The sequence below is a fragment of the Megalopta genalis genome, chromosome 2 (genome assembly GCF_051020955.1).
Source record: "Megalopta genalis isolate 19385.01 chromosome 2, iyMegGena1_principal, whole genome shotgun sequence".
Classification (NCBI taxonomy): Eukaryota; Metazoa; Arthropoda; class Insecta; order Hymenoptera; family Halictidae; genus Megalopta; species Megalopta genalis.
This window is the reverse complement of record NC_135014.1, coordinates 15951921-15972860: the sequence shown is the minus strand read 5'-3', so window position 1 is coordinate 15972860 and position 20940 is coordinate 15951921. Positions and strand designations below refer to the sequence as shown.

The 20940-nt window shown below is 39.3% G+C and overlaps 1 protein-coding gene across 5 annotated transcripts in view; it reads left to right on the top strand.

Annotated features, from left to right (window-relative positions):
* The window catches only part of LOC117219261 (uncharacterized), a 57031-nt gene that overhangs the window by 10085 nt on the left and 26006 nt on the right, over window positions 1-20940 (top strand). For 2 of the 5 annotated variants that reach the window (XM_033468253.2, XM_033468251.2), the window contains exon 1: window positions 3011-3216. The exons of 2 other annotated variants lie outside the window; for them this stretch is intronic. The gene's annotated coding sequence lies outside the window, so the exon portion shown is untranslated. Of the gene's footprint in view, window positions 1-2983; window positions 3217-20940 lie in introns of those variants that run through there. One more of the 5 variants, XM_033468252.2, reaches the window with a different exon arrangement.

The following is a 20940-nucleotide window of genomic DNA, read 5'->3' as shown; positions in this document are numbered from 1 at the left end:
CCCACGCATGCGTCGCCTGCACCCGGTCCTTGTGTAACTTATTTTCGTAAGAACACCGGTCTAGAAGTCTTCCTGCACACTTTGACATACTGCACATAAAAGTCATACAGAATCGGAAAAAATGATTTATTGATGTACGCATTTGTGTAGAAGAGACAGAATTTATTACTGCAATTACAACCTTATTACTCTTCGTACAACTGGTAGACTTTAATGAAGCTTGCTTTGTTTAATAGATCTTAATTAAACCATATGGTATTAAAATGATACGAATTCTTTATAAATAGACTGAATGACTTGAATATTTGTTGAGATGTTAGAAGAACTAGTTTACTATCTGATGTTCAAATGATTGATTAAAAATGGTGAATTTGGTTGGAATTGTGAAGAATGTAGTAAAACAAAAAGTGAAGGTTGTGGAGTTATGTATTTATTTACAGTGATTAAAAAATTTGTTCGGACACCTTTTAAACCGGTATAAACTTATCTTTTTTGTCTAATTGTAAGTCTATAACGAGAATTTAAACAATGCGTGCAACAAAACGTTGTTTCTTAATTCTTTTGTTATTCCAAGCAATAGCAGAATCAAAGAAAGTATTTTAATCAATGCACAATAAACTAGTTCCTCTAACATTTCCAAGAAACCGAAGTCATTTAATCCAGTTTTAAAAAAGTTATTCCATTTTAAGAAGTGTCCGAAGATCTTTTTTACCCTTTGTACATACTGAAAGCTTGAAAGAAGAAAATTGTATCAGTGAGAAACTATGAATGTACATAGAATGGAATTAAAAACTTATGAATAATTCTTATAAAGGAATTATGTACCAAAGAACAAAGAAAAAATTTAGCTACCACTAAATGATATTCTTAAATATTAATTAAAAAAGAAAGTCCAACGATGACAACGAACAGAGAAGTAATACAGTAATTTCTCTCTAGTTCGCGCTCCGATTGCGTAGAAAAATGGACAATTTGGAAAGAGAAGATACGATTATTCGAGCCTTACCTGACCGTCAACAATTATAAAAACGAGTCGCAATGCTCGAATAATCGTATCTCCTCTTTCCAAATTGTTCATTTTTGTGCGCAATCTGAGCGCGAATTAGGGAGAAATTACTGCATCTTGAAAATACCGAATGCATAAAAACGAGTTCAGCTCCATTTTGGGACGGTCCTATGGACGACGCCGTCAGTTTTCTAGTCCGGAGTACAGAGCTCGACCGTTTTCGGAAAATCGGTTTCAAGCGATGGTTTCCCGCGTGTCGGGCACAACTAAAACCAGTCAGGTATACACGTAAGTCTCGTTCGATCCCGTCGGAACATAGATGAGGAAGCATTAGCCGGCCGATAACGCGTTCGGATTGATAACTGTGGGAAACTCGACATTCGTCTTTCGACGGGAACGTGTTTGCACAGCAATCGGCCATCAAGGCATCGCCGGTGCTCTCTCTCTCGGTCAAGGTCCGGTTATCGGGCCAATTTTACCTATCGTTTTCAGACAGATCGTGCTTCAAGTTCGTCCCGTTCGTGCTGTCGATCGGCTTTCGATCCCGAGCACTCGATTTTCAAACGGCAGGCCTCGAACGGATCCGTTCGATTGGCTTCAGTCCGTGTACGTATGTGTGCCAGAGAGATTTACTCGCATTCCGATGTAGCCTACACTCCAGGGGCTTCGGGAAACCCCTGGACTGGTGTTACAGCGACGACAAGTTTATCGTTTCCCTTGTTACACTTTTTTTTATCCCCCGCCCAATTTACCCTCGAGCGAAACGGGTCTGATCGTTTCGATGGGGCTTCTGAACGATTCGTTCACGAGTCTTTGTGGTAACAGTTGCAGGAGAAGTTTAACCCTCTGGCACTGATTGCGAATATTAGACAGTCGGCTTGCTCTGATTACGCTGGAACTTGCTTATAATGCACGGCCGGCTGCACGCGTAAAGAAATTCTAAGCGAATCTCCGATAAATTAATAAAAAGTCTAATACAAGTCTTGTATTATTTCGTAGAACGTTGTAATACGTGAAATTAAATTTGCTTTATTATTAGAATTACAAAATTGAATAGTTCAATGTCAACAGCATTGATTTATAACAATCTCGACTTTTATTTTCGTTTCGCTAATTAGTTTTCTATTAAAATGACAACGTTACTTTTTTCTGGAAGGTATTTTATTTCATTTAAGAATATCATATTACGAAAAACTGTTTCAAATAGAAGTTGTGCATTTTTTTTACGTTGGATATGATTCCGAAATAAAAAGTACGGGGTTTGTGATACAAAGATCAAGATGATCTTGAAATAACCTTGAAAACGTCCACGCATTAAGTAGTATCATTTGACTTTACATTCGTGTCAGTTCGTTTCTTTTTAAATCACGTGTCTACCAGATTTTTTACAACCTCAAGTTAAATGGGACACCCTGTATACACAACGTACGGTCCGATGAAATTTAAACATTAAATATCTTCATAAATAACGACCAATTTTACACAATCGCTCGAACATGACCCAAATGATTTTCACTCTGGATTCACCAATAAAAATTTCATCGAAATCGGTGACCCGAAGTCCGCGACCTCTACTTGTAAGAATTTATATGCAAGCATACAAATTTTTCCCTTAACAATTCTAATGGATTGAAATTCATTCGTCGACGTCCTAATTTATCGAACGTACATTCCTGTATCAAGCGTATAAAATTCGTAGTTTTACTGAATATACAAACCTAATCGGTAATAAATATTTAAAAGCGTCGGGTAGAAAGTTTTCTTGAGGAATACTGTTGAGATTAATTGCCGAGCACCCATAACAGCGAACGGAACTTTCGAGACCGGGCGGTGCTTGATGTTGAAGGATCTTAGCCGCGGTTAATTGGCGCGGATGGAAATCAGGGAACGCGGAAAATATTGTGTATGCCGGGATAGGGTGGGCGCCGATGGTAGGGGGGTGGACGTTGGAACTCGAGCTTAGGAGCCGCGAGCTTACAAGCGCTGCTGGCCTGGATGTGTCTTGTAAGCTCAGTGCCCCGTGACTCGCAATCCTAGACGGACGTCGACTCGCTGTACACCTGGGTAAGAACTCGAGGAATCAGCCCCTGCAGATTTCTCGTCTCGAGCTTTTTCGCCGTGGTAGCCTACGTGTTTCGCACGCGAAAATGAACGCGGAGTTCGCGGGACCGCGAATCGAATTCTGGGAAACGTGATCCTTTCGCGATTTGGTAAGAAATTCAACGATGATCGTGATGATCATGTCCTTCAAACACCGTTTGTTGTTGGGTCCCCTTGCACCCCCTGTCCCCTTGCAGCTGAATTAGAACCTACGAAGTATCGTTCATAAGTATTCGAACGGTTCGAAAAGTTCGGAAAATTACAGATTTGTTGGTGGCCACCGATATTTCTTGCTTGTATTTGTTTTTAATCGCACAATCGTACATTTTAAAACTAAATATTTCATCGTTACTTTATCGTATTATTTAAGGTTTAATGTTTTACTAACCAAGTGTCTCTCCTGAATATTTCCGTCTTTTGCTCGGATTACAATGTTGCATGTTCTCGACATCCACGTAACAATGAATAGCCAGAAATATAAACAAAACATTAATGAAATTAGTTCAGCGGATGCCGAGCATGAACTACTGCTAAAAATGCAATCACTATAATTATTGTAAACATTCATTTTAAGATATATTAGAAATATAAAACAAATGTAAAGACTGTGCAATCAGATATTACCAAAAAACTTGTATTTTTCTCAACATGTGATGCCGTTGGAATACTTATGAGCGGTACTGTACGTAGAAGTAACAATATCGGTAGCGAATTAGAATGTAGATCGAATTTGTATGCTATTGCACAAGAGGCTTTTACAAATTAGAACTCTTTTTAGTTTGTATTTCTTCGAGGGGCTTTGAGTAGAAACATCCGTCTGTCGAACGCATCCTGAAGAATATTTTTAGACGGGAGGAAAGTTCATCCCTTAGATGCACAGATGCACGTATTCGATGGCTTGTCACTCTGTTAACACTTCCACTGCCTCGCCAAGAACCGAAAAAATGTCAGCAGATCAAAGTATTTTATTCAATTCAATTAAAATATCAAAATTGTATAATCGAATGTTAATGAAATTAGGAAATTGGAATGGATTATCGTATAAGAGCAAATAATTTTGTCACTCACATGTACATAACGCGACAGCTAAAATATTAACAATTTTCCAGAAGGAAAATAAAGATCATGGTCATCGCATCTCTATACTTACTTTGATGCTGAAATTGTAACCCCTAGCGGACGCACGATCATTTTTAAAAACACGATAACTTTCTTAAGCTGGAACAAAGAAAAGTTTTTTGCAAAATTTGCAATCGGTTGCAATAACAAAATGAAATAAAAGGATCACTTCGCCGTAAAAATATCGTCGTCAGTCAATTAAAGAGACCAAAAGTGCGTTCATAATTTTTGTAATATAAGTATTTAATATTTTTACGTAAACGATGACTAAAAGATACAGAGAAACATTACTATACGTTTATCATTATTTTATAAAGTACTATTAGTAATAGTAATGTATAATATTAGTGATGGTAAGAGTATAATAGTAGTATATAATATTAGCAATGATAATAGTAGTAGAAATATAATTTTTGCGATAAGAATTCAAATAATTTTCGGTAACAGTGATATAATTTTCATAATAATAATACAAATGAATGCAAGTGTTTTTGGCTGAATGTACCGATTTGCCTTGTCCATACCCACGCAAAGGGTTAATAAGAGAAAATCAGCATTCTATTTCAAGGTGCAAAATTATTAAGATCTCAGTTACACGTGTAAACTGACTATTATTAGGATTTCATGGAAACAGAAGGGTGGACGGAATAATTAGAGTAATAAGTGCTAAAGTACGGTTTCATTAAACGTGTTACCGTAATTTCGCGAAAATTCGTAGGCTGTTTCGAGGTATTTGTTGCTCAGCCGGTGCGTTACACAAAAAGACAAAGGATTGCCGCGGTTTCCAGCTGAAATCACACCTTGGCCCGCGCGCGCATTCATCCCCGGAATTATTTCTATCTCCTCCGGCTCGATTAACATTAATTCTCCTCTCGATCTCGGCGAAGGAAAATAAGAAACAAAGCTTCGGCCGCAAAACACGCGATAATGTCGGAACGCAGCCGGCAATCTTCGAATCGTGCTTTTTCTCGTAAACACCGTTTTATTCCCATATTAAACGTTGCTGGCCGGAAAGAAAAAATAAAAGCGTGCGACTTACTGCGACCGGCGGCTGGCGCACCCGTAAAAATTGTATTTACAGTTCGGTGCGAAATATCGGTTCCCTTTTTTCTTCTCTCTCTTTCTCTCTCTATCTCTGTCTTTCTCTCTCTATCTCTCTCTTTCTCTCTCTCTCTCTCTCTTCCTCTCTCCCTCTTTCTCCCACGTTCTCTCTTGTGCTTTTTCCTCGTTCCGCTTGCGAGCCGATGAATGGAGGAAAGGGAAAGATCGTTTCCCATCGGTGGACGCGAGTTTTATAGGAGCTTAGACACTTTAACGCGTGTCCGAAACTGGATCTTTCGAAAATCGTTGCGAAACGTGTGATGTGTTGTTTACGCGAAATCGCGTAAACTGCGACACGATCCGTTCCCAGGGAAGACAGCGCTGTTTCCGGTCGTATATCGACTTTGTAAATCCTCGTCTACCCCGCTGCCAGCTGTAGAATCCTTTTGTCGGACGCGTTTCGCTGTCGATGCGCGACGAAGATCGTTTCGCGAAAGATTCGGTACGATCGCGCGCGTTTAAAAACGATAAATTGAGTGTTTATGGTTCTTCTGACGGAAAATGTGAGTTCGAACTTGCGAATATTAAAAGAGACGCGTCTTTCTTGTCGTCTAATGTAAAGTAGTGTGCTGTCGAGCATTCTGTGACAAGTGTACGAAAATTTCAGCAGCGTGACGGAGCGTTGCGACATTTTTTGGTACCTCCCGCGATAGAGATTGATAGCGAAATGTTCTCAGCGTTTTCATCCGCATCGTTCTCGTTACGCCGTTGATACGAGAACAAACGTATTCATTTCATTTTCAGTTTTATATATTTTTACATAGATCCATTTTTCTTTACGTACGAGTTTCATTCGCCTCGGTGTTCGGACACCTTTTGAAATAGAATAACTTTTCCATATCGGACCAAATGAATTTTTTTCCAGACGTTAGAACTATTATACAGTTTACGATGTTCTTTTTTTTTAATTGCAAATGGTTATAATGTCCCAAAATATGTTCGAATGATGCCTTTTTTGCGTTTTTATTTGTGCCTACAATAAAAATTTAAACAATGACTCTTTAACTTGTACAGATGGAGAAAGTTGCATTGGAATCAGTTAACGTAGAAATAAGTTGTAAAAAAAGACGTAAAAACTGCGATGTTCACGACTTTTAATTATTTGAAGCTTACAACAACATTAATCAATCTTGTGAATACACAAAACGTGAAGTTTTTATTTTTTTAGTCATTCTAACTAGTTGCAATTTTTGAAACAAATTTTCAACTCGTTATCTCGTAAACTGGTTGCTCAATCCTCTCAAAAAACTTCAAGTCATTTGGTGCAATTTTAAAAAGATTATTCCGTTTTAATAGGTGTTCGGTCATTTTCGTGAGTCCGCTGTGTTTAACCCTTTGCACTCGAAACTATTTTAATTCCAAAATGAAGACATTTGTTTCAACCTACGTAGTATGTATTTATTTTTTGTTTTTATTTGATGCATATGAAATTGAACGCGTGTGCTTAGAGAAAACTTCTCTATTATACGATAATTTATCGAATATTGATAAATTTAATAATGTAAAAATTTAACACAGATTCGTAACTGTTCAAAAATCAGAAAATAAACACTGACTTGTTACTGTCAGCGGACCTTAAGCTTGTGTCTCGGATCAGTGAAAAGAGCATGCTCCATAACAAAGATTTTGGTTTCGCAAAGGACACGGTCTACAGCCTGTTTCCCCGTTTCTCGCTCCGCGAGAAGATTTTTCGCGAAGTTTGTTTGATGTATTGCGGGGTGAACGAAACGGTCAGCTTGAGCACCCATTCTCTTTCAGGCGCCGCGACCGGCTCCTCCTCGTCAGTCGTCGACGTAAAATCGTTAAGTGGGTCGACGGAAGAAAGTTCGGACTCTGCGTGTTCTCCAATACGTTTCCGAAGCGCGAACGAAATCTGTGGCGGCGCATTAATTAGATTTCTTCCGCTCTCGTTCGGGGACAATCTATTATGTGCGTATTCGTAAATAAAATGCACGGTTTCTCTGGGATCTGCTGTCAGAGCGAAGCTTCACTTTATTCGACGATCTTCTAACTGTCACACGATTCTCACGTGGTATTTTTGAGTCTTTCAAATTGGTACTGTGCTCGTCAATATTACTCTGTAACGTGACACGTAGATCTGCATGCATTTTTCACTGTTATTCGTGTCGCTTTTGCACGTTTCTCCTGTCACGATTTTTCGAGCAGGTACTATTTTCCAGCGACGAAATCAGTTTTCTACTTGTTCGGATTTTCCTAAAATTAGTTGCGAAAATATTGTGTTAGTACAACTGGGTCATTACGTTTGTGTCAGAACTGTGTATGGCTTTCGTTTTGTACTTCTGCGTAATGCGCGCGTTTTTCTTTCTATTTGATGCTTAGTTTGTTCTCCAACTTCGCGGTGTACGGCGATACCTATACTCGCGTCAGAAATGATGTTAACACCGTTTCCAACAGAATGATCTTTTCAAGATTGATCCAAATGACTCGAACTTTTCGAGGTGTCAGACCGACTAGTTTTCTAGAGAATAAGTATACAAAAATCGTTTGGACTGCAACTGGTTGAAAAGATAAGAAAAATTAAAAAAAGTATGATTATCCATTTCTCGAATATTGATTACGAAATAGAGAAGATATTTTCGTTAATCTTGATGTTACGCACTTAAAAAAACGCGAGCTTTATAGAAATTTCGCACTTGCTTTTTAGTAAAATACATAAATTTACGTTTTTCATGCGTAAATATTATATCTGTGAATGCGATCGTGTGCACATACGGCTTATTTTGCTAATCTTGAAATGCTAGGATTACTTCGTAGTTATAAGATTTCACCAATATATCAGGCGATTTTATGCAAATTTCGGGCACCGTCGCTTGCATTAGCAACACAGACTGAGCAGAGGTGTACACGCCTGAAATCGAACGATATTTCCCCGGAATCAGCCAATAAATTGCGGGCGATCGAAACATTTCCATTGCGTCTCTTGCGCGAGAGGGCCCGCAGTTCGCCGATTTTTGCGAAGGAACGTTCATCGTCGAGGAGAGTCCCCGCGCTGTTCATCATCCGTAACTGGCCCATGAATCATCCCTTTGTTCCGCGTTCGTCGCTCTCCCGAAAAACGTGACTGGGGGGAAAAAGGAAGAACGTCGAACGGCGAACGAGAAAAAAAGAGACGGCGCAAGGGCCGAAGGGAGTGAGGGATGAAGGGGAAAAACAAGAAATAAACGACAGATTTACGCGTGTCGTACGCGGAGCAGCGTGTCACGCGTACGCTCCGCTCGGAATACTATAAATTCGCGTTTATACGATCACCGGCAGTTATTAAAAGTGGTACGGCGGCGATTCGTTGTTCCCGGGGAGAAAAATACGGGTCCTGTCGCGGGACGATGCGGCGCGCGACGCCGCATCGTCTACTTCGAACATAAACCTCGCCGCTATCGTCATTCACTCGTCCGGCCCTGGACAACCCCTACCCTTAGCCCGAAAATTCAGCCGCAGGGTCCGCGAATAAAAAACAGATTTTTAACGCGACCATCGCGCGCTGTCGCATAATTGATCTTGGAATTCGCTTTCTACGACCAAAATTATTTTAGCGTTGTTTCAGGGTTTGGGGTTATAGTACAAAGAGATCGTTGAATTGGTCTCAACGCCAGCCAGAATATCGTTGAGTCAATAATATCTATAAACATTTAAAAGAATCGAGGTGACCAGCATCTTTTATGAAAAGAATTCTTTTTTTATCAGTTCTTATATTCTAATTCGCGGAGAAGCGAATACTGACCAACTTTTGTTGCAAACATTTTTTACTGAATTATCGGAGATGTCTGTAAAAATCTGAAACAATCGCCTACCGCATCTGTTTGTTAAAATTATTCTACGCGCGAACATTGCAAGAGGTTTTACCTAAACTCGATTTCGCCTTCTTAGCAATTGTTTAAGCCTCCGTATAAAAAAATGCGAACAACTCTTAACAGTTTTTTTTCAAAACTCTCCTCGAGGTTTGAGTTGTTATAAATTTAACACACTATTTGTATATGAATTAAAACAATGATTCGAATTAGATTCAATTTTATTTCGAATTTTATGATTTTGTATTTCGAACAGAACTCAGTAGTCAGGACAGAGTCATCCAAAACGAAGAACAGTTTAGATTTAGAAGCTTCAAAGGGTTCTCAGTTTATAGCAAAACAAACTGTTCCAATGCATGAATTTTGGCCGTGGAACGCTTCTTGACCAGACCGCTGTGCGTCGCGTCGTTAATCGTGTTTGCAGGGCGCGCCCGTTAATGGCGCGAAGCGCGCGCGCGAGCGCTAATATATTTCGATGCTCTTTCAGATCAAAACGTATTCTAAAAGCTTGCTTGCGCCCGCTAATAATTCCTGTCGATGGCCCGGCAGCCACTCGGCTCGCTGGCAAAATTCCTGGCCGTGCGCGAACAGATCGAAACGCTACCGGTTTTTCCCGGTTTTTGCACGCGGGGGAAATTTACGCTCGCCGATGGATGTGATTTCCCAGCCGCCGCTGCCGCTCCGCAAGCGCGATGCCTTCGTTATCGCGGAATTTTCCTGGGGCGAACAAATTTTGTTTACAGGGGAGCCCGTGATACGCAACGCGAGCCGACCGGATCGAAAATTAACGATTTCGCGTGGACCGGCGGCGAAATATTTTTGGGAGATCGCGCGTACGTTGCACGGCTCCCGCGCTCTTTTATCGTCAGATGAATTTTTCACGGACGCGAATTCACGGCTGATTTTAACACTGCTGCGACCTCGGTTCGTACGGATTCACTGATTCCTGTTTCGCGATTCTTTATGCAAAATCGAAATTTTCTGCTGTAATCGCGTGAAACGAAACCTTTGGACAATTCCGATACAAGTCGGAGAAAATATTCTTCAGACTTGCCGTTTTCAGTGATTCGTATTGTATCTACACATTTTTAAATAAGTTTGAGAAACCGGTAGAAAATTGTTGTGTGCCTAAAATTTAATTCCAAGTGAATTATATTAAACTGTCACAAATACGTGTAAATGTTCTATATTATAATAAAAATAACTATTTTATAAGAGAAAATTAAAATTTCTTTCTTTCAACAATGTTAAAAACAGTGTTCTTAAATTCTTCATTCTTTACTGAGTTGCACTGTGATTACCGAAACCGATAAATATATTTACATATTTGTTGTTTACACAGTGCGACAAAAGTTATACGAAAGTTTTCGTATAACTTCATTATTGCATGTTCGATATTTTTCATGCTGACTGTGAACTAACTCTTTTTGAATCAATAAATAGAACAACTTTCGAAGTGTTATTTTTCACAAAGGAATTAATCGACTATTTAGTTTAGTATTATAGAGTGCAGTGAAAAGAATTGTATTGAAAATTTCAGAATCATTTCATAGGGCCGTCGAAAAGTGGTACATGATCATCTAGAATCTAGAGTGATTTAGGAAAGTCTTCGTGCATCCTTTGACAGATTGTAAATTGTGTCTGATATTTTTCGTGCTGACTTTGAATTAACTTCTTCAATTAACAAGTAAAACAACTTTAAAACCGTTTTCTTCGCGAAGAAATTAATCGCCTATCTGTGTTTCGTATTTAGAAATTGTTGCTGTAGTGGAAAGAATTCTATAAAAGCTAAACGAAACATCGGGACGTGATGCGACACCAACAGTCACGCGAAGGGAACCTTTACGGTTCTCATGTTTCCGAGGAGTAATAAGCAATCTAGGAACGAAGAATGGAACTAACGAATGGTAAAGTGTCTAAACGGCACTACTCAGTTTGTTACAATCAGGGAACGGGACAGTTTGTATTCGAAATTCCTTCCGTCACGAAACGTTCTAGGAAAGCGTACCTACAGCAGCGTTCGTTGTACAAACGCAGTGGGTACTCTTCAAATATATTTCATCATGTGTACTGTGAAGAACAAGCAACTAAACCGCGATTTTAGGCGTTTATGGTGCGTCCGAAATTTGTTTAATACAAAGAAACCTGCTTACAAATGAGAGAATATTTTTGTTCTGTGCTTTTGACTCGAGGATTTTTCTTGACAACTAAATCAGTTATAATCTTTACGAAATAAGCTGTGAACATAGGCGTTCGCACATTCGCGCGAACTATGAAAAGATTGTAGAGCTTAGGAGAAGCTTATGGAAGTCAAGAAAAAATTGTTTTGAAGTTCCTGGTTCTTGCAACTGGTTGCATATTTAGATATTAATTAGAATTAATTAGAATTAATTAATATCTGAATATGCAACCAGTTGCAAGAACTAGCAACTTCAAAACAATTTTTCCTTGACTTCCATAAGTTTCTCCTAAGCTCTACAATCTTTTCATAGTCCCCACAACATTTTCATGGTCTTACAATTTTTCTCTTCGTCGTAGAAGCTTACTCCTACATCCTAAAAGCTTCTCTACATCCCAGAGCCTTCCAACAAGTTCTACAATTTTTTCTGAACATCCTACAGCTACATTCATGAGTGCCACAATTTTTCTAAATATCCTCAAAGTGTTCTCACATGTTCTACAAACTTGTCACAGATTTCAAAATTTCTTTTTATACGTTCTACAATTTTATTACAGATTTTTAAATTTCTTCGCACGCTCTACGATTTTTATCAACATTCTACAACTATCTTCATGGATCCCACAATTTGTCTAAATATCCAGAAAGTGTTTTAACAGGTTCCAGAAAATTTCGGGAGATTCTAGATTTCGAAATTTCTTTACGCGACCTATAGAATTCTCTTCAAAACTTTTCAAGCTTTTCATGTGCACTAAATTGTTCGTAGACGTCAAACACCGTGTTTGAGGTATCCATGGGGTAAAACCACCCTGTTTCCAGCTCCTCGGGCACTCGCACGAAGACCCGGGTCTTAGGAGTCCCAAGGTAGAAGGCAGTACGGTGGCCGTATCGCCAGATATTAGTGCCGATGCGGCGATATCACGATCCCGTGAATCCACGCGATAAAACGCGATACTGTTTCCCGGCGCCATATTCCATGGGAGGTGTTGTTACACGCAACGCGTATAAATAAGCGCGGCCCGGGTTCAAGCCGAATTCTGCTCGCGCTTAAACGATTTATCGGACGGGACGCGAACGTTCTCTCCTGGACACGGGTGCCACGTAAATCCGCGGTTACGCGGCTCGTTTTGTCTCGAAGAAAGATTCACGAGGTCCGATATCTATAAGCGGATCCAGATAGCAGAAGGAAAAGGGTTGCGATCCCCATTTTCGTCCGCAACGAATGGATCCCTCGTTTACTCAAAAACTTATGAAATGTAAAACACGATTCGACATTATTTTTGACGCACTGCCAACCAAGCATTATTTAATATTCTTTTGAAAATTAAAGATTGCAATTTCATATGTGAACTATGATTGTATTTCTTTGAGATGAAAAAGATAAATGTTAAGCTTGTTTTTATTGGGCTTTTAAATTGATTCGACAGTTTTTTGAAAATCGATGGTTATGGTTTCATACGTAAGTAAATAATTTTATTTCTGTCGAAATGAAAAGAAAATTGCTAAGCTTCTCTTGTCGGGTTGGTTATTTTTAAATGTATCAATAGTCTTTCGAAAATCGTTGGTTGCAACTTTATATGTGAACCATAATATTATTATTTTGAGATCGAAATGAAAATAATTAAGCTCTTTTAATTAGGCTGACTAGATAGTCTTCGTACAGATTTTAATTCCAACGTGTAGTTTCCACTTTGTGAAAGTGAAATTAACAATATATAAGTGTTGTCTTTTGTTTTTTAATATTCAGTCTTCTAAACAACGCTATCGATAGACTAACAAGAAACTTACGAAGACTCTGTGGTAACCTTAACAAAAATTGTTAATAAAGAAATTAAGCTTCCGTTTAATACCAATCCTTAAAAATCGAACGAAGGATATATCGTCTAGCAAAACATTGAATTTTAATTATTATTACCATCAACGTCGCAACGCAGTGCCATTCGCTGTTTAAAAAACAGATCTTACGAAACAAACTTATGAACACGATCGAGTCACGAACGGGAGGAGGCACGGCCGACTTTCCAATTGTTCCCGAAATATGATCCCGGCTAATTGTTTATGAAACTCGAAGATTTATTCATGAAATTCGTCGCTCTCCCTGCGGCAGTTAGGTTCCGCGAAAGTCTCTCGTAGCTGCTCCCTTCGGGGCGGTGAAAGTGGCCGCGTTTTCATTCGGCACTGTGTCCATTAAGTCGGCGGGCTCCTCCGGCGCAATTAAACTGAATCTCGCGCCGTTTAATAATGCGAATAATAGGATGTTTAAACGAGCTCGTCGTCGGAACGCGACGCACTTAAAACTGAAGCATTCCCGGTTCGGCAGCCGAAGCGCGTCGTTACTTGGCCTCTTCAGCTTCCGGCTGTCGGTGAATAATTTGCAACCCTGCTCCTGCGACGAGCGAGCCTTTTTTTCGGTAACCAATAATAATTTGCGAAATGCTTCTAGAAATCATTCCTTCTTTAACCTGTGCGGCAAAATTACGATCTGAATATTAACGCTAAACCTATTGAGTGATTAACGTGCGTTGCTTTATAAAAATAACAAGATAGAATTTATTTAAACTTCTCGTCAATATTTGCTGTAACATATCGTCGACTTAATTATTTTGCACAAAAGGGTCTCTATAATTCCAACAATTTAAAAATGAAAGATGCGAAACCAGTAATAATGCAAATGATAATGATTCAGCATCGTTTAGTTAGAATTAATTGCTGTATAAATAAAGTCCTTTCTTAACGTCCATTTCGAACAACAGTTTTATTGTAACAATTATTCTATCTGAAAGAAGTACTCTTAAAAATATATTTTAGAAAAAATGTTATTCTGACACGACGAATTTCCTAATTATCTATCTAAGAGTCAAACAAGTGGTAACTGTTCAATATCTATAGCGTAAAAAGGTCTTTTTTAAATTAGATTAAGGGGAACGTGAACTTAGGAGAACACGGTAAACAACTCAAAAATAAATGAGACCAAATCATTTAAATTGATAAATACAAAAGAAAATTTCTATAAAAATAAGATAATATTAGCAAACATATAATATTCGTAAACGTTTATGAATTTATTTGTAAATTTTGTATCCTGCACATTTTTTGTGACATTTTGGTAAATAATATCAATATTCCATTCTCCCAAATATTTGTCTTCTCCCATGAACAAACATAATAATTTTGGCCAACTTTCGAGGTCAAATATTCTACTGTGCTAGAGCAGAAAGTTATCAAATTGGAGAAAATTGCGGCAATGCGTGGTGAAACAGTTACTCCCGTTGAAATTCCACAGAGTTAGTCGTTTGCGTAAAAATTGCATCACTGCAATCTGGTCCGAAACCGCGGCGAAGCCAGTCAAACGCGACGTTAAAAGAAAAACCGTGGCTGAAAGGTGGCTGCCACGGCCATTTCGATTATTTCTCGAGTTAGTTGGTGATCCAATAACTTCCGGAAGACCTGCTGGAACCGATGTGGAGGAATTCGTGCTCGGTCAGAAGGAACCGGTCGGAGAGGTGGAAGGCCGATGAAAACCCGATCGCGCGGCACGGCGGCACCAGAAAAATAAAGAGCATCGAAGGAAGTGTGAAAAAGGGGTGAAACGACGGACAGAGGGCGGAAGGAGGGTGTGCTGGGAAGTCGGAGAACCGCGGAATTAAAACGTACCGCAAAGCACGCCGGTAGAGAGAAACAAACGCCGATGGCGTAAAAGGAAGCCGAAGAATATGCGGCAAACAGAATTAGCAGCGAGTATTTTTCTACGGCACGAGGAAAAACGACGATGCGAAGGTGGGATAGGTAGAACGGAGGGAATCAGGAAAATCGTGGTCCAATGAATTTTCGACGAGAAACGCCATAGTTGTTTCGGCAGGTTCGTCGCTGATCGTTTCATTCTGCCGGCTGGATTTATTCGAATGGGATTATTTAACGGCCACCGACAATCACTGGGGGCTAGTGAAATATTACTGGGTCTCTGCTCGTGCCTTTGGAGGGGGGGGGGGGCACGTTGATTTCGCTACCAGAATTTCGACCGAAAATAACATTATTGGCTGGCAGAATTTTTAAACGGCAGCGACAGTTTTATGAGCTCCGTGGTCCAAGATTTTCTTTTTTTTCGCTCGTTTATTAGTTTATTCATTCGTTTTATTCAGCTATTATTATTTATTCATAGTTATGCCAAAATTATGTCAAGATTATGTCAAAGTTACGGTTCGGTGGAACTTACTTAAGGAAGGCATTCATGACTCGCTAAAAATAACAATGACACGTTTGTTACATCGTTTCTCCAGAATACTTATAATAAACCTTAACATTCGTCTAACGTTGTAGTAATATGAAAATCATTTTATACATCTCAATCTATTTTCACGTGACGATTATTCTCTATAGGATGTTTCCTTAACTGTGTTGCAAATCGGTATCTCCGTTAAGATACTAAAAAAATGTCAGAGGAACAAGTTCTATGGTTCGCAGGGACATGCGTTACAGTGGAAATAATTCTTTTTTAAAGGTCACGTCTCTCGAGATTTCGAGGGGACTTTAGAAAAAATTTGGAGTACCAATTTTTGAGTATCATTAACGATAACGAAAATATTGCTTTGTAACACGGTCAGTGAAACACCTTGTTCATCTGAGTTCATTTTTCACACGAAATGTGTAATGTCCAATGCACACGAAAAATGTAAAAATTAGTGAAAAGAAGATACAAAACGGAGCACGACAAAATAAATTGTATCGATCAAATAGTAAATTGTAAATAGCACTCTGAACGTATTAATTCGCATGAAGATTTGCAGTCTACCGCGCAGAACTGATTGCAAAGCTTCCGTAAGAAGAGCCATCGACGCGGCAATAATTCTGTATACTAATTATTAGATGCCCCGAGGTCTAACTTTCTATTTGTTCGAGGTTACGTAGCAGGTTTTCCGATATTTATCCACTGTGGATCGATCAACGAGCCGCACGCGTTCGCAGGGAGGAGTAGATCGGCGCCGATAAGTCTCCGCGAAAAAGAATTCGCGGGAACCGGAACACGGTGAGCACTGTTTGCTGGCGTTTATCAGCGTGCGAAACTAGTTCGCCCGGCTGATTAACGACTTTTTCAGCGGAATGTTTCGCGGGGCGCTCGATCGCGAACGGATTTCCGAAACGCGCGGCGGAACAGAGCACTATAGGGTCGCGTGGACGGCCCTCTCCCAAAGGATCGATATTCCGGCTTTGTTGTGCGATTAATTATACCTATTAGCGAATCGTACTATTCGTGAATAAACGGGGATCGGAGCAGGCCGTAATTTAATTTACGAACTAACAACGATCGCGTTAGAACTGATGCGCCGCGCCGCATCGCATCGCATCGCATCGCGCCGCGACGTCACGGTAAACACGACGTCGCGCTAATGTCGCATGAAAATTGCCGTGCCACCGGGCCCGCTAATATTCGCCAGTGATTTGATAATCGGGACACGAGGCTGGTGATCGCGGCGCACTTTACTTTACCCTTGAACTGCGAAAATCACGGTTCCCGCTCTGATGGCGACGAAATCGAGAGCACGCGCGCCCACGTTAACTGTTCCTGGCGATTTACGATCGTTCGGCAAGTTTACCGATTTCTGTGCTTTCTATTTAACCGTGTTGCGTTTAAATAATTTCTCGAATGTAATGTTTCCCGTCGGAAGTTGGAAGAATTCAAAAAGTTATACAATAAATTGCTTAGATTAGCAATGGAATAGCTGAACTTTTCGACGAATATATAACCGAGTATGCTTAACACTTTATCTACCAGAATCTTATCAATCGAATTTTCAATTGTTATGCTGTAGTAAGAGAACTCCAAATAATCTTTCCCTAAATGATAATCTCAAGCGAAATCATTAGTTATTGTTACTGGGAACGACATGTTCTTGTTGAAATCTAAACAGTTTATTAAGATTTTCACTTTGAATTATAGACTTTCAGAAATTACGAAATCCACGTCACCGTTAGACAATGCGCTGAGATCTTTTATAATTTTATTTATCAGTTTTCTCAAATTATTTATTAAAATACTCTTTCTAGATACGTTCAGTTTTCTACAGACCTTAATGAAGCATGTGAAAATCTAAAATAATTGCCAAGAACTTAATACACGGTGGACAATTGATCAGCAAACTTTAAAATGCTATCTGGAGTGATATCAAGAGAATATTCATTAAATGAACTTTGCACTGATAAGTAAAACGAACGGTATAATTAGGGAAATTACTAGAGAAATTATTTGAGGAACGTAAAGCAAATGAAGTTATAATAATTGCTTCAACTGACCGTGTTCTGTAGTTATTCAGTGAAATTTTGTGCAATGTATAATAACGACCCATGGACCGAGGATTTTTATAAAAATTCTCATTTTCATACGTTACTGTAAGATCTGTCTTTAAGACTATTACTTCTTCGTCATCTAAAATGTTTCTCATTATACATGTATCTAAAATTAACCCTTTGCACTGCAAGCTATTTTAATTCGAAATCAAAAACATGTTTCTTGACATATGATATTTCCATTTTAAATAATTTATTGTATCTCACGTATAAAAAAATTAATATTGGAATGATATTGGCACGTGCAATGTTCGCAATTTTAAAAGCATCTTTTTAAAATTTAAGCAAATTTGATACCGTCAAAATCATTTCGAATAGCTTTGGAAAAAATGAGGGTGACAGAAAAAATAATTTATTATCGAAAAACCGCATCGACATGGTCCGCAGGCGGATTCGCAAACTTCGACGAGGGTCGCGAAAAGTTCTGACCCGTCAATTGCCGTCGGGAATCAAAGTATCGATTGCGTCGGGCATTCCTGGACGAGATTGTTTTTTCCCTCGTTTCTATTTCGACCAATTATAAACGAGCAATCAACTCGCTGAGAGAGAAAGAGCAAGAGAAAAGGAAAGAGGAAGAGAGAGAGAGAGAGTATATGTGTGTGAGAGAGAGAGGGGGGAGAGGAACGTGCCTTGCGCGGCGCATTCCCGCGTCTGTTTGTAAATGATCCGAGGTCCGGCGCGGCTGGCAGGATGATTCGTCGGGGCCCGCTAATTGATCAGGAACCATCGTCATTAGGGAGCGTCGTTTAACGTGATTAAGTCGCCGAATTCGTACGCGATAGCATGCCGTGCCGCTCTTCCCATCCGCAATGAAACGGTAACCGATCAAAAGCTCCGCATTACTTATGGCTGATTGATCGATAGAACCCTCTCTCCTCTCCTCTCCTCTCCTCTCCTCTCCTCTCCACCAACCAGCCGTCATTTCTCTCTTTCCTTCTTCCGACCGAAGTCTCTTCCTTCTCTACCTCTCTACCTCTTTTTGTCTGTCTCTCTTTCTCTCTCAATCGCTCTCACTTTCTCCCGCTGCCGACGTGGAAGCTTTAATTCGACTGTGAGGCGAGCTTTCGATTCCCGGTCATTACGATCGAAACTCTCGTCGCAAATTCAATTCGATCCGCTCGCTACCCAGCTGTAGTGTTTGTTGTCGGTCCTCATTTAATCAATTCGCTCGATTTTCGCTGCGTTCACCGGATACCAAAGCCCATGCCTGCGTACACGCGAAATTCGAAACGGTTTATACCATTGCTCGGCTCTGTTGGGTCTGATCGGACCCGGAAATTCCTTCATCGATTGATTCCTTCAACATTTGTACTTGGTAGCGTTAGGTATTTCTAAGGGCCTTGCATCTCGGGATTGTTCTTGTATTTTCTATCTTGTTGATTATTTTATAGATTTTATATATTTCATATATTTTGATTACATTTTTCGTTATTATGTTACCACAACACAATGGCAGAGTTTCAAGAGTTTGATTTAAGTTCCTCTTATTTTCATAAATTTATTCTGCGGACTTAGATGACGTTAAGAATTCCGTGGTTTGGTAGGAATCGCCTGTTATAATAATATGAATAATAATATATGAATATATATATATATATATATATATATATATATATATATATAATATATTATATATTTACTGTATTATATTATTATATATTATTTTATATTATATATATACATATTATATTACGAATATATATGAATAATATAAAGTAATAAAAACAACTTGTTAGGTTATATTATGGGTGGTTACGGTATGGGAGGAAAATGATGTATATATGAGTGGGTTAGTATCATAGTGACGTAAGTAACATTTTTCTCACTGTGAGAAACGTAAGAGTGTAATCGTTTATTAACATGTGTATTGTTTGCTGATGAAATTTATTGTTAAGTTAATTTATACTGATTTTATAATTTATTTTTCTTGCCTTTTTAATATTTTAGCACTTATAGATTACATTTTAAGATATAAGTCAAGATTTTGAAAATGTGACTTACGTCACTATGATTCCAGCCTATTCATATATAGGTTCTAACTTGAGTGGAGAAGGCTTGGGAATTATAAGGGCTGGTATGATAAGGTTCGAGTTTTAAAGATGACGTGGCCAGCCAAAGGTTTCAATATGTTGCGACAAAGAAAATGGTCGAAGATGAGACAAAATTGACGAATGAGTCAAGAGTGAAATCATGGGTTTGTAGGAGATTTTAGGATGTTTGATGAGAAGATAATACGATGACAACGATTTTTCACTACGAAATCTAAAGATCGCTCCTCCCAGAACTTACGTTTTTTTCTAGTAGACGAACGAATGAATGGTTCCTGAAAAATAATATTTTTAACAATGATTGGATAAGCGATCAAATTACAAGATGGAAAATAATTGAATAGATTTCTCTTCGAACAAAGTTTAAATAAATTTGTCTCATTTATACGATACAGTACTAGATCGCGAATCTTCATGCAAAATAAAACTTTTCCAGCTCGATTGTAAAAAAACAAAAATTAAATAAAAATCTATTTCTTCTCTCAATAATTTTCATACATCGTGGGGAAAACAGCAATGTTCTTAAATTGTACCAATGTGCTTACACTTTGGTATATTTTCTTTGGTATATTTTGTCATAAATATGTAAAATCAGCAGCCTATCAATCACTTTTGCAAATAGTGCTTGCCACGTTTAAGATACTCTCGTTCTTCCATTCTCTGACTCCTTTTCCTGATTTCCAACGTTCCCCTCCCATCTTCTCACCCTCGGTGGAGGTCCCTGGGAACAGTAAGTGCATAAGGACCCACAGTCAGCTCATGAGTATAATAAATGGTTAATCTTGGGGATTTCGCTCGATGAATACGTGACGACGGCGTGGGGCCAATTTACGGGCGAAGCTCGGAGGAGATTGAATCCTCGTTGAACAGGCCGGCGAAGCTTCCCGGAGCTGAACGGAGATCACTCGTCACGCGAGACGGAACTGCACTTGCAGGAGCAGAGCTGGATTTTGCACCTTGCAGGATGGCCGCCTCGTGGTCTTGCTTCCCGTGACCCAGTAATCGGTGATCGATATTTACGAGCGAGACGTTCGAGCGTCCGATGTCGCGGGAATCGCGTGGCGAACCGGTCTCTGGTCTCCGTTCTCTTCGAACCTTTGCCAGTCCTTTCTCCCGACACTTCTGCGCGATTCTTTGATATTCAGCGAAAAAGGACCTACCTTGTCAATTTTTCATCGCTCCGAAACACTTCTTGATAGTAAAAGTGTCTATCGAGCACTAAAAGCGAGTCACATGCCC